This window comes from Rutidosis leptorrhynchoides, chromosome 3, assembly GCF_046630445.1.
Source record: "Rutidosis leptorrhynchoides isolate AG116_Rl617_1_P2 chromosome 3, CSIRO_AGI_Rlap_v1, whole genome shotgun sequence".
NCBI classification, from domain to species: domain Eukaryota; kingdom Viridiplantae; phylum Streptophyta; class Magnoliopsida; order Asterales; family Asteraceae; genus Rutidosis; species Rutidosis leptorrhynchoides.
The window spans coordinates 5,005,992-5,017,937 of record NC_092335.1 but is presented as its reverse complement, the minus strand read 5'-3'; the positions used below and the strand labels follow the sequence as shown (position 1 = coordinate 5,017,937).

At 38.1% G+C, this 11,946-nt stretch overlaps 1 pseudogene; it reads right to left on the bottom strand.

Annotated features, from left to right (window-relative positions):
- Positions 1–686: 686 nt before the first annotated feature.
- On the bottom strand, positions 687–11,646 carry LOC139897210 (cysteine and histidine-rich domain-containing protein RAR1-like; annotated as a pseudogene).
- Positions 11,647–11,946: the final 300 nt, after the last annotated feature.

Genomic DNA, 11,946 nt, shown 5'->3' with positions numbered 1-11,946 from the left:
TTCATTTGTTAGTTAAAGTTTGCTTTTACACTAATTAATAAGTGATGTTGCATGTAAATCCCATTGACTATGGTCAGAAAGAGTCAAATAACATCCGATTAAACAAATAATTTGTAATTATTTATTAAATTATTAATGATAGAATGTTGATTTACTAATCTATAATTTTAAACGTTTTCACGCGGATGTAATGTAACAGCATACTCTTTTTATATATATATAGACAAATTTTAGGTTTCAAATTTACCAACTCTTTGAACTTTATGTTGATTGTCACGTTCCAAAGAGAATATTTGATTACAAGTGATTCATAGTATTATTATTATAGTGGAAACAATCTTGTTGAAAAAATTAGAGAAGTTAAGAACACTATTCTCATGGTGTAAATACTTTTTACAAAAATAAGGTTACAAAATTGAACCCACTCGTATGCTCCTTCAAACCCAATTGGTAACAAACTAACAATAAAAATCAAATGTTAAAACCGCCAGATTTATGCATTGGGATGTCATAACTCATTGCAATATTAACGGTAATAAGATAATATTGATAAGTAGATAGAAATTCTGAGTTTTAGACAACAAAAAAAATATATATATATTAAAGCATGGTATAGTTCTCATGAAATCTTGACAGCCAGTTTTGTTTGCAAATTCAATACCTGAAATACTACAAGCTTATGCTTGTTACGATGCTGCATCTGCATTGTGGCACCCCTTTGTGCATGGTGGAATGGTGGTGAACTCATCAAACCCCTTCACGTGAATGTCACAGCATTTCCACTGAACCAATTGAACAATAGTTACAAACATGCTAGTTTAGATGTAGTAAGAAAAAATAAATAATAAATAACTAATACAGTAATTAAAAACAAAGATATATGCAATATACACAATGTCGATGTTGAAATGAATACAAGAAGGCTAAATATCTCACCCCTCTCAATCGGTCATGGAAAACAGCAGGACCAGGGTGGTGATTACAAGCAGTCTCATGGTTATCAATTTCTTTAAAAGTTTGACCACATCCTTTGTTCTTACAGATTTGAGGCTGGTTTATGTCAATAATTTTCTTTGCAGGAGCTTTCACGCTTTTCTTTAATTCTAAATTACCTTCCTCTGAAGTAGAATGAACTTGATACGAGGGTTTTGAATTATCTTTCACTTGTGAACCTAAAAGGGTAAAAACAGGATCAGAAACCAACCAACATGCATATATTTAGTTATAAAAATTTAAGATTATTTTTAAATGAGGTTGTTTTTCAAGATATATTTCATGTTACAAAAATAAACCCAGCTAGATAGGTAACTTGAGTCAAGTCTAGATGAATACCATGGTCAGAACAAAAGAATCCTTGACGGCACCTTGGGCAAGCTTCTTTAGCTGACACACTGGTTGCAGGACTTGGTGTTTTAATTGCTGACTTTGGGGCTGGAGTAGCCTTTGCTAGGAGTGGCTTTTCAGTTGTGTGTTTACCAGTCTTGCATCTCGAATAAGGAGCAATCGAGTCATTAATGGATATCGCTAGCTATGTATAACGCGGCATTTTAAACGATGTGTGTATACAATCTGATAGTAAGATATACCAATTCCATGAAAGCATAACCAAAAATGTTTCAAATGCAGTTGAGAATGATAAATTAAATTCAGAAGTCAGGAGCTATGTTTCCTTGTTGGTCATCTAAAACAAAGTAGGTTGCATACACATGACAAAACGAGAAAATAATGTGATATTGCAATTACAGCTCATGTTCATAGCGTAAGATATCTGCTACTGCAAGTAAATATGCATCCGGTCTAGACTAGATTTGCAAAATAATGTGATATTGCAATTACATACTTTACAAACTTTCAGGATAAAGGAAAACAGGAACCATTCAGTAATATAAATATCCAGCTAAACATTCATTTTTTCATGTCCAATGAAGAAAAAATCCATGTATGACTAACGAAATTCTAAGGACATTATTGGGCTTCACCTAAACGTATATATATCTGTATATGAAACGCAATATAAAACATAGTACAAAACTGCATAGTAAATACCCTGGAATTTCCAAAATAAGCTGAAATCGTGACTCCTTTTCTTGCAACAACTCCACTCTTTGATGCCATCGTGAAACAGAGGCTGAAAGACAAGATGTTAGCATTTCTTTATATGATAAGCTAATTGTGTTAAAGATATATGTAGCGAACAAATAAGTAGATGATGCAAACTTACTCCCTGAAGAAATTATGATCCAGTAGGTAGACGGCACCAAATGCACAAAAAACAGAGAGATTAGACCAAGGAACAAATTCAGAAGCAGAAATCATGGTCACGCTATAATTAAAATTTTGTTACGACTAATAATAAATAGAATTACATTCAGTTTTAATGACTAAAAGTATTATTTCACTTATCTATGACTCTGTCATAAGTTGAAGCTTTATTGTGTCTATTACAACTACGATTAAATACAGTTACAATAAGTTTTAAATACCACACTATAACAAAGAAATGGTTGGTAAACCTTACCTACAATATATATCGTATCTTAATTAAAGTTCATTGTTCCGCTATTATTATAATGGCTTGAAGCTTAGTATTGTTCTTTATTTAATTTAAAAATTTTGCTAATAACAATACTTATGATTGAAATTGAATTTCTAATGGTGGTTATGTAAATGTAAATGTAGAATAAATTGACGGAACTCATGTAATACCAACAAGAGGAATCGAGAGAAAGTGCACTCAATCGGATAAGATACGTTAATGACAATTTTAAGAGTTGTATAAAGATAATCTATTCTTATCTTTAAAAAGGGAGTTTGGGGTGATGTAATGACATGTTTTAAGGTGAATATGTGTTTTTAACACAATTGTAAGATGCCATTGATGATGTAATATTTAGAAGTATTTAATTTTAAATTTAATCATTAATACTCCGTAATGCTTATGTCATATATATTACCATTACCATTACCATTACCTTACCACTATATACTAATCACCACCAAATTTTTGGTAGTTTCAATTGTTTTGGGATGTAGTTTTGAGTTTGTGTTCACACTGCATTCGACCCCTCATCTTTGCCTCAATTTACACAATGACCCCTCAAATATACTAATCACCACCAAATTTTTGGTAGTTTCAATTGTTTTGGGATGTAGTTTTGAGTTTGTGTTCACACTGTAATGGTGTATCCTATCGTATACACACATAAAAGGCATAATAGTTGCATAAAAATAGCATCAGGAAGGCTGGAAACAACAGTTTTGTGGAGATTGTCCGTCCAGCGTTCTCCGCTGTACAGGCTGCTCCGTCATGCGTAAGCCCTGAAGGCCGCCTAGCGCATAAGCCTTGGCCGGAGAGCGCCGCATTTAACATAAATTTCGGAGCACATGTAACAGAACGTATCATCATTTGACACGTGTCCCCAAACAAATCTGGTAGATCTGACACTATAAATAGACCCCTTGGGTCGTCATTTTACACAGGTTCAGATATTCTGACAACTTTGAGAGCTGAGACTTCATTTCTCTTTCTCTCTCTACTTTCTCTCACTAGAAGTCATCCGGCTAGCACCCTTACGCTCTACGGACGACAGATTGATTAAGCCACCCCACAAGTTTCTACACTTGTGTACCGGGTCTGCAGGGATTATTTCCCGAGGGTAAAAATCAATCGGCAACACTCCGCCTTCCTAAAAGCTAGATCACTTCTAGTCTCTTGTTGACATACTAAGCCTTACCTCATAAGGAAATAGGTGTTAACAATGGCGCCATCCACTAATGCAAAGAACACACGAAACGAAAAAGGAACGAAAGCAGCTGAAGCTCCATTTGTACTTGAAGCAGTCAATCATCCATCAACTGACGACATGGTCACTGTTGAAGATGTACCTATTTCACCATTAGATGGTACGATTGAAGAAACAGTTGCTGAAACTACAGAGAGGCTTAAACATTTGGCAACTAATTCGGAGAAAAGGCCAGTAATCGAAGAAGCGACAGCTAAAAGTGCAGAAAGACTTCCAAATTTTGTTACTAATCCAGAGCGACGACCATTGATGCAACCACGGCAATGTCCGTCATTTATACCTTTTCGGCGGATGGCGGATGGCAAAGACAAACAGATAATGAAAAGGCAATCTATATCAAAGTACAAGTTATCCAGGCTACTTGACAAGCTGGGCAGTCTTATTGATGACTCTGGGGATGATAACGACTTGAGCTGTGATAATAATGACTCTGATGATGAAATTGACAAAGATGAGTTCATGTCAGAGAAGCAGGCAGTGTTGCTTTTAAATGACATTCTTAAGCAGACAGCTCCGGCAAAATACAAGCAACGCTTAGCGCAGCCCGCCGTCCACGCTGTGGCTGTGGACAATTTCTTTGCCCTCATTACTGGAGAACAAGCCACCAGCCATGGCAGAATCTACGCAGTGTTTCATTGATCGAATTGCAAATTATCCATTGCCCAGAAATCTTGCTATACCAACAATTGGAGTTTATGATGGCACAACGGATCCGGAGGACTTTTTGACAGTGTTTGAAGGCGTTATGAGGTTGCAGCATTGGGAAGATGAAACTGCGTGTCATATGTTTCCTATGGTACTGCAGAAAATGGCACGCGAATGGTTTGCTAGTTTGCCGCCAAGGAGTATTACCAGTTTTCTCGATTTGAGAGCAAAATTTGTGATGCAATACCAAAATCTTCGGAGCTGTACTCTGACTCATCTTGATGCACACGAGATCACAATGCATCATAATGAATCTTTGAGCAATTTTATGAAACGTTATACACTTGAAGCACAGAAGATCCCTGATTGTCCAGAATCACAGCTTGTATCTGGCTTCATTTTTTGTCTGGACCAGCGACGGTTTAGTGCACTTGTTCATGCGTTACGGTATGACTTGCCAAAAACATTGCATCAAGCATTGGAGGTAGCACAGAGGCATGTTCGAGCTGGTGAGCGTGGGTTAAACAAGTTTGAAACTGGCGGCAGTAGCAAGCCGCACAACGGAGGACGGTATTTTGACAGAAATCAGAGAAGGAATGATAATTCAAATGGAGGATGGAGAGGAAACAATCACCCTAATGATTTCCATCACAACAGAAGGCCAATAGAAAGGCACTCGTTGATAATGGCGCTTACTAAAATGCCGAAAGAGATCCTTTTCACTGAACCAATTCGGACCACTTTCAATGCTCCAGCACCTATGGAAGAAAGGGAGGGTCCAAAGAGTGAGTTGTGGTGTGATTTCCATGAGGCTTGGGGCCATGATACGGACAATTGCAAATCTTTGATGAGAGAAATTATAGCGAAAATCAAGGCAGGAGAATTGAATCATTTGTTGCCTGGCAAACAGTACAGGAGGAATGATCCTCGCAGGAAATTTGCGTGGCAAAGGAATGATGGTAGCAGAGGACGCCGTGGAGAGAACAGAAGAGAGCAGCATGGCGGAAGAGATAATCGGAACCAATCGCAGTACGGAGAACGGATCACAGAGCGTGAGACAACTCCAGAAGTTGTAATCAGGATGGTTTGGATTAACGATGGTCATTATGAAGAAGGTGAATCATCAAACAGCAATTTGAACAGCTGGAGATATGCCCCAATTATCTTTCAGCCAATTCAGAATTGGGCGTTGTCCGTCCAACCAGTGATCATTTCAGCAGAGATAGCAAATAAGTTTGTCAATTATATCTACACAGATACAGGAAGTGAAGCTAACATCATCTACTGGCATTGTTTGAGAACTTTTCCAAGGCATGTGCAGAGCAGAGCTAGGCAAACGAGGTTGAAAGTTTCTGGACTAACAGGAGCACCGATAAATGCCATGGGGCAGATTCGTTTGGAAGTTGTTATGGGCACATTCCCATTGTTGAGAACGGAAACAATTGATTTCACAATCATAGATGGCAATTCTCGTTTTAATGTCCTTTTTAGAAGAACAGCTTTGGCTAAGTTTGGAGCAATAACATCGACGGCCCATGCAGAGGTCAGATTCCCCACTCCAAATGGAGTCGCAGCCATACATTCACAGTATGTGCAGCCAACAAGGGAAAGATCAACGTTTGCAAATGGGCCAGAAGGCAGAATGAATCAGAGAAGGCGTGATAGGTTATTCAGCGAGGAAGAAGTTCAGGAGTTTTTCATTCCGTAAGCAAGTGTGAAGGCCGGACAGCGCTGGGCGCTCGGCATATGAAGAAGCAATTTGTCAACAAGTTATCAAGAACAGTGTTTATCTTTTCAATAAAGAGCAGTTTCATTTAGCATTTCAATAAAAGCATTCTTTTACAATCGTTGTACTCATGCCTGTTTGGCATTTGAAGAACACATTTCGAATTATATGATGAAGCAGCGTTTATCAAACTTACTGTGAACCATTGTGGTTATTTTGCAGTGCATACATTAGCAATTGCATACATTAAACATTCATGACGTACTAATTAGGCTTGATCCACCTAAAAGTCGTCATCAATCGTTTATGTACTGCACAGTACTGAACAATAATTTTATATTTTTCTTAAACAAAGTGCTGCTCGTGACAAATGTAAAACATTACATTTATAACCTGCCCACAGAAGGATCGTATTTTTAAATACCTCCGATGGCGGAAGCTTTTGTGCCGGCCAGTAAAGGCACAAGGGATCGGCTAGAAAACGTTTAAGTTTTACTAGACGAACCGAGGCATGATACAAAACTCAGATACTTGTCATGACAAACATTATAAAAAATTACTTCACAGAACGAAGTTATATATTTTATGTATGAAGGCAAAATAATTAGCAATTCTTCCTCATATACTTTATGATGGAAGGCGTAAGACGGAGAGTTTATTGATTTATAGTCATTCTTCTAAAACACTTCATAATTCTTCCTCATTAATTTTATGACGGAAGGCGTAATCAGACATCGTATTCTTGATACTGCAAGGCATCAACATATAAGTTACCTTATGCACTTTTCAAAATGATTTGCTCAAATTATACACTGTACAATTGTGTATAGAAATTTTATGCTCATGTGCATAATTGATTGGTTTTAAAGCGTTAAGCATAAAAATATTTGCAACAAGCATATAAGCACACATAGTCATCACAATAAAGTCAGTATATATATATAATGTTAAAGTCAGTAAGAAATTTATTACAAAACATTGTTTGAAATTTTTACAAAGATCAATTAAACTGCACGCCAAGCACATCTTGAGCAGAAGAGTCTTCTTTGCTGCATACTTCATCATAAACATTTATCTTCAGATTTATCAATTTGTTCTTGGCCTCATCAACTTTTTCTTGAGTACTAGGAGGCATACGTTTGGTAATGGCAGCAGAAGGAGTTTGGTTGGGAGCAAGGCGTTTGAACAGATTGCCGGTCACATCAGCAATAGCATGGGCGCAGGCAGCATCAACATAATCATTGTAGGGATTCCCTACAAGAATGGATCCAAGCACCTTAGCTATCAGACCTGGCACACCTTTCTTAAGCTCAGCAAAATTTCCCTCGCCTTTCTCCGCCCTCCGGAGTAGCTCAGCAGACTTCTCTCTCTCTGCACTCAGCTGTTTCTCCAGCTCACCCACTTTTATCTGCTCAACATCCTTTTCCCCTTGCAGAACAGCAGCAACATCTTGAGCACTTTTTAACTCAACTTCTTTAGCCTTTATTATTTTCTGCGCATCATTTAAGGCACGCTCAGCATCAGCAGCTCTTTTACGAGCATTTGCACTTTCAGCTATGTCTTTACGAGCAAAAGCAAGAATAGACTCTTGATGTTCCTACAGTTGCAGCACAGAATCCAGGTGGTTGGTTAGCAGTACATGAGCTGCCATAGTTGATTCCCTGAGTTGATGAGAACGGAGAGCAGAGAATTGGGGTTTCAGCTCAGGGATAACACAACCCTGTACATCAATAAAATTTTATGAGTTATTTCAAACAGCTCACATCAATAAAATACAAGCATATATATGCAGATGGTCTTATCGTTCATACCTGAATAAGAGTTGCAAATTCTTTATCTTTATTGGCGGGGTTTGCAATGATGGCTTGCAAAGCCCTCACATGAGCAGGAAGAGTTGGCTCTTGAACATTGGAGGAGGTGACAGCAGGATTAGTGATATTAGGAAGAGGATAATCATAAGCAGAGTTGCCTTCAGGCCTATTTTCATGAAATTCAGATTCATCGAAGGGAGCAAAGTTTGGATCAGGCATTTTCAGGCCCTTCTCTCCTTCACTTTCAAGATTCCTCTCCGGCCTCCGGTCACCGCCCTCCGTAGCCTTCCCTTGGCTATCATCCGACTCTGCTAAAATTACTAACAAAAACAAATTAGTATTATGAACAAACATAACAGTTATAAGCAAAAACATGTGCATTTTCAAAAGAGAGCAGAATGGACATACTTCTCCTACGTTTTTGCTTTTTGCCCTCCTCAGTACTCTTCACCCTTTTAGAGCCTATGCTCTTCTTTCTTGTCTTTTGGGTTGGAGGAGGAGTAGGGTTGGTTTCACCCGTGATGTCAATTGATGCCGATGTTTGCTGATCGGCGGTGGTGGTGTCATCCGTTGTCCGCTCAGTGTCTGTATGATCAGACCCGCATTCGCTGTCTGAGCTGCTCACAGCAATTTCTTTCCCCTTTTCAGCATCAGCAGCAGCTTTAGCTTCAGCTGCAACTCTCTCCGCCTCAAGCTCTTCAACAGTTTTGTCACGAGCAGTGACTTCCACATCATCATCAAGATCAGGGGATAAAAGAGCAGAGCGGACCTGCATCACGGAGTTGCCTGCAAAGATTACACATTAATAGCAATATAAGTACACATGACAAACAGTGGACAAAAATCTATATATATAATAGGATGATCATATCACATCCTACCCTGTTTTTTCTCACGAAGTACTAGCACAGAATTGCTTGGCCATTCTTGGCTCACTTTGCACAGCACAAGGATTCCCTCATACCTTTCGTATGATCTGGGTGAAATACGGAGTCCTTTCAAGCTATTTACTATCCGCTGTTCTGCGGGAGAAATTTTAACACCCTTTCCTATGCCAGCATCAATAGCACCCCACTCCCGGACAATGGAGTATTCTTCCGGAATAACAGTTTCATCAACAAAGAAAAATGGACTTTTCTAGTCCTTCAAGTTTGAAACTCTATTTAGACCAACAAAATGATTATTTTTCTTACTATCAATAGTAAGCCAGCAATCGCTAATCGTGCGGATTCTAAACAAAGAGATAAAAACATTAATGCGAGGCTTTATATTAATAGCATTGCAGTACATTTCAAAAAGGATGATTTTTTGAAGACCATGGGGATGTATCTGACTAAGACAGGCCCCGTAATATCTAAGAAGGCGAAGAAGAAAGTTAGTAAGGGGAACACGGAGGTTGCCGTGGGTAATTTGTAAAGCGTATAAAGTAATTTTCCCCTCAGGAGGGTTGTCAGCAGTTTGTCCGATGGTGGGAAGAACAGGGTTGTATTGATTGAGATGGCGAAAGGCAATCTTTAATCCATCTAAATATTCACTAGTCAATGATGAAGCCATCGTGCTAACTTCTGGAATGTCAACAGTATTTGATGAAGAAGGCTTGGCGTGTTCTTGGCCAGTACTCCGTGAAGAAGCCATGATAATACAGTAACATATATCAACAAGAAGAAAATAGCAGTAAGATGAAGTGTACTGACCTTGGAAGACGGTAAACCTTAAAAAGTTGAAGATTGAAGAAGGCGATGAAGATTTGGGAGAAATATGCTTTTTGGATCTTGGCAAAGGTAAAAAAGTGATGGTAACAGGGTTATGACGGTTTTTATAAGGGTTCATCGGTGCAATTTTTATGGTCATGATTGAGACACGTGTATGGGTGAGTTTAAACGAAGGGTGCAAGATAACACTTTTTACAGCTGGAGGCGCGTGGATGATCTTAGCCGTAAAAAATTAATCATAACAGCGTCAGTAAAACTCGTCTGCATTTAATGCCTAAAATGTTTTCCCCGATGCAAGTGGGCAATGAACAGGCTGGTTTGGCATGCGTTATCAAAAGTTTAACAACTTAATCATTTTTCAAATGCTTAAGTCCTTAAACTGGGGGGACTTAATGGTGTATCTTATCGTATACACACATAAAAGGCATAATAGTTGCATAAAAATAGCATCAGGAAGGCTGGAAACAACAGTTTTGTGGAGATTGTCCGTCCAGCGTTCTCCGCTGTACAGGCTGCTCCGTCATGCGTAAGCCCTGAAGGCCGCCTAGCGCATAAGCCCTGGCCGGAGAGCGCCGCATTTAACATAAATTTCGGAGCACATGTAACAGAACGTATCATCATTTGACACGTGTCCCAAAATAAATCTGGTAAATCTGACACTATAAATAGACCCCTTGGGTCGTCATTTTACACAGGTTCAGATATTCTGACAACTTTGAGAGCTGAGACTTTACTTCTCTTTCTCTCTCTACTTTCTCTCACTAGAAGTCATCCGGCTAGCAACTTACGCTCTACGGACGACAGATTGATTAAGCCACCCCACAAGTTTCTGCACTTGTGTACCGGGTCTGCAGGGATTATTTCCCGAGGGTAAAAATCAATCGGCAACACTCCGCCCTCCTAAAAGCTAGATCACTTCTAGTCTCTTGTTGACATACTAAGCCTTACCTCATAAGGAAATAGGTGTTAACACACTGCATTCGGCCCCTCATCTTTGCCTCAATTTACACAATGACCCCTCAAATTCACATTTTTTTAGGGGTAAAAAGTATAAATATACAATTTTATTAAAATAAAAATAATTAATCTCACCCGAATTTTTAGCGGGCCCTATCTTCTCGCTCGGTGCGGGTTAAATTTTTTCGAGCTCACCGTTCAACTCAAAAAAATCTTACGAACACAACGGGACAAACTATACGCGAAACGGACACTTAAAAAAATGCTCAATACCTCGGACTATATTCAATACATATACACACCTATAACACGCTCCGTTAACTATGAATACGCAACCCAAAGGTCCCGCGACATCGCGCGGGCTCCTTTTTCTAGTTTTATTATATTTTTATTATCACTAACCCCATTTAATGTAGTTTGTTTTGAATATTGGAATTTTTGTACAGACTTTACATCGATAAACAAAAGCTTCTTCAAGAAGCTTTAACCCCATTGGCTTATCTCCCATTTTAAATCATTCATTCATTTCTTCTCCATTTATAGCATATCGTCTTTCAACTTCTATCTATTTAGTTTATCTTTATTTTTTTTTTCTTTGTACTCTTATTTGCTTCATATCTCTTATTTGCAGGTTATGGAATCAGATTGTTCAAATATGAGACAACCGCCCTTGAAGTAAGGTTGGTTTTTTTTTTTTTTTTTTTTTTTTTTTGTATCTCAATTTAATTTATAATGATTCAAGTAAAAAAATCGATTAGTGTTAGCTGATTCAACCAGCTAACGAGCCTGAGAAGATGTGGACTATTAAGAGGGCTCCATTATTCTTTGTAACATTCTTAACAACCCATTACCAACCTGCTTTTTCTTCTGTTTTTTAAACCAGTAAACGTAGGTTCAAGAGCATCAGAAACTGTCATAAAACCCTGAATATAAATACAACTGATAAAGAAACAAAGGAAATATTTAATATGTACCTGTAAGCGAACACACATTGATGTAACTCTAGGTTTGCTTATGAATGATCACCTGATATTCAATCTGCTCAAAGTCTGCACGTAGAAAATAAGAAATCATCTCTAAACTCATAAACCCTATAATACATATACTCCAAATATCTTTTATATCTTTTCTGATTACACGTGGTGTGCGTCAAATAATGTCATTAAAGTTTAAATAGTCACAAAACTTAGCTTTTTCAATTAACATCAGAAGATTACATCATCATAAGCATAAGTAACATGACAAAATACATAGATAAGACCACTTGGAGTGCAATCACACCAAATCATCAA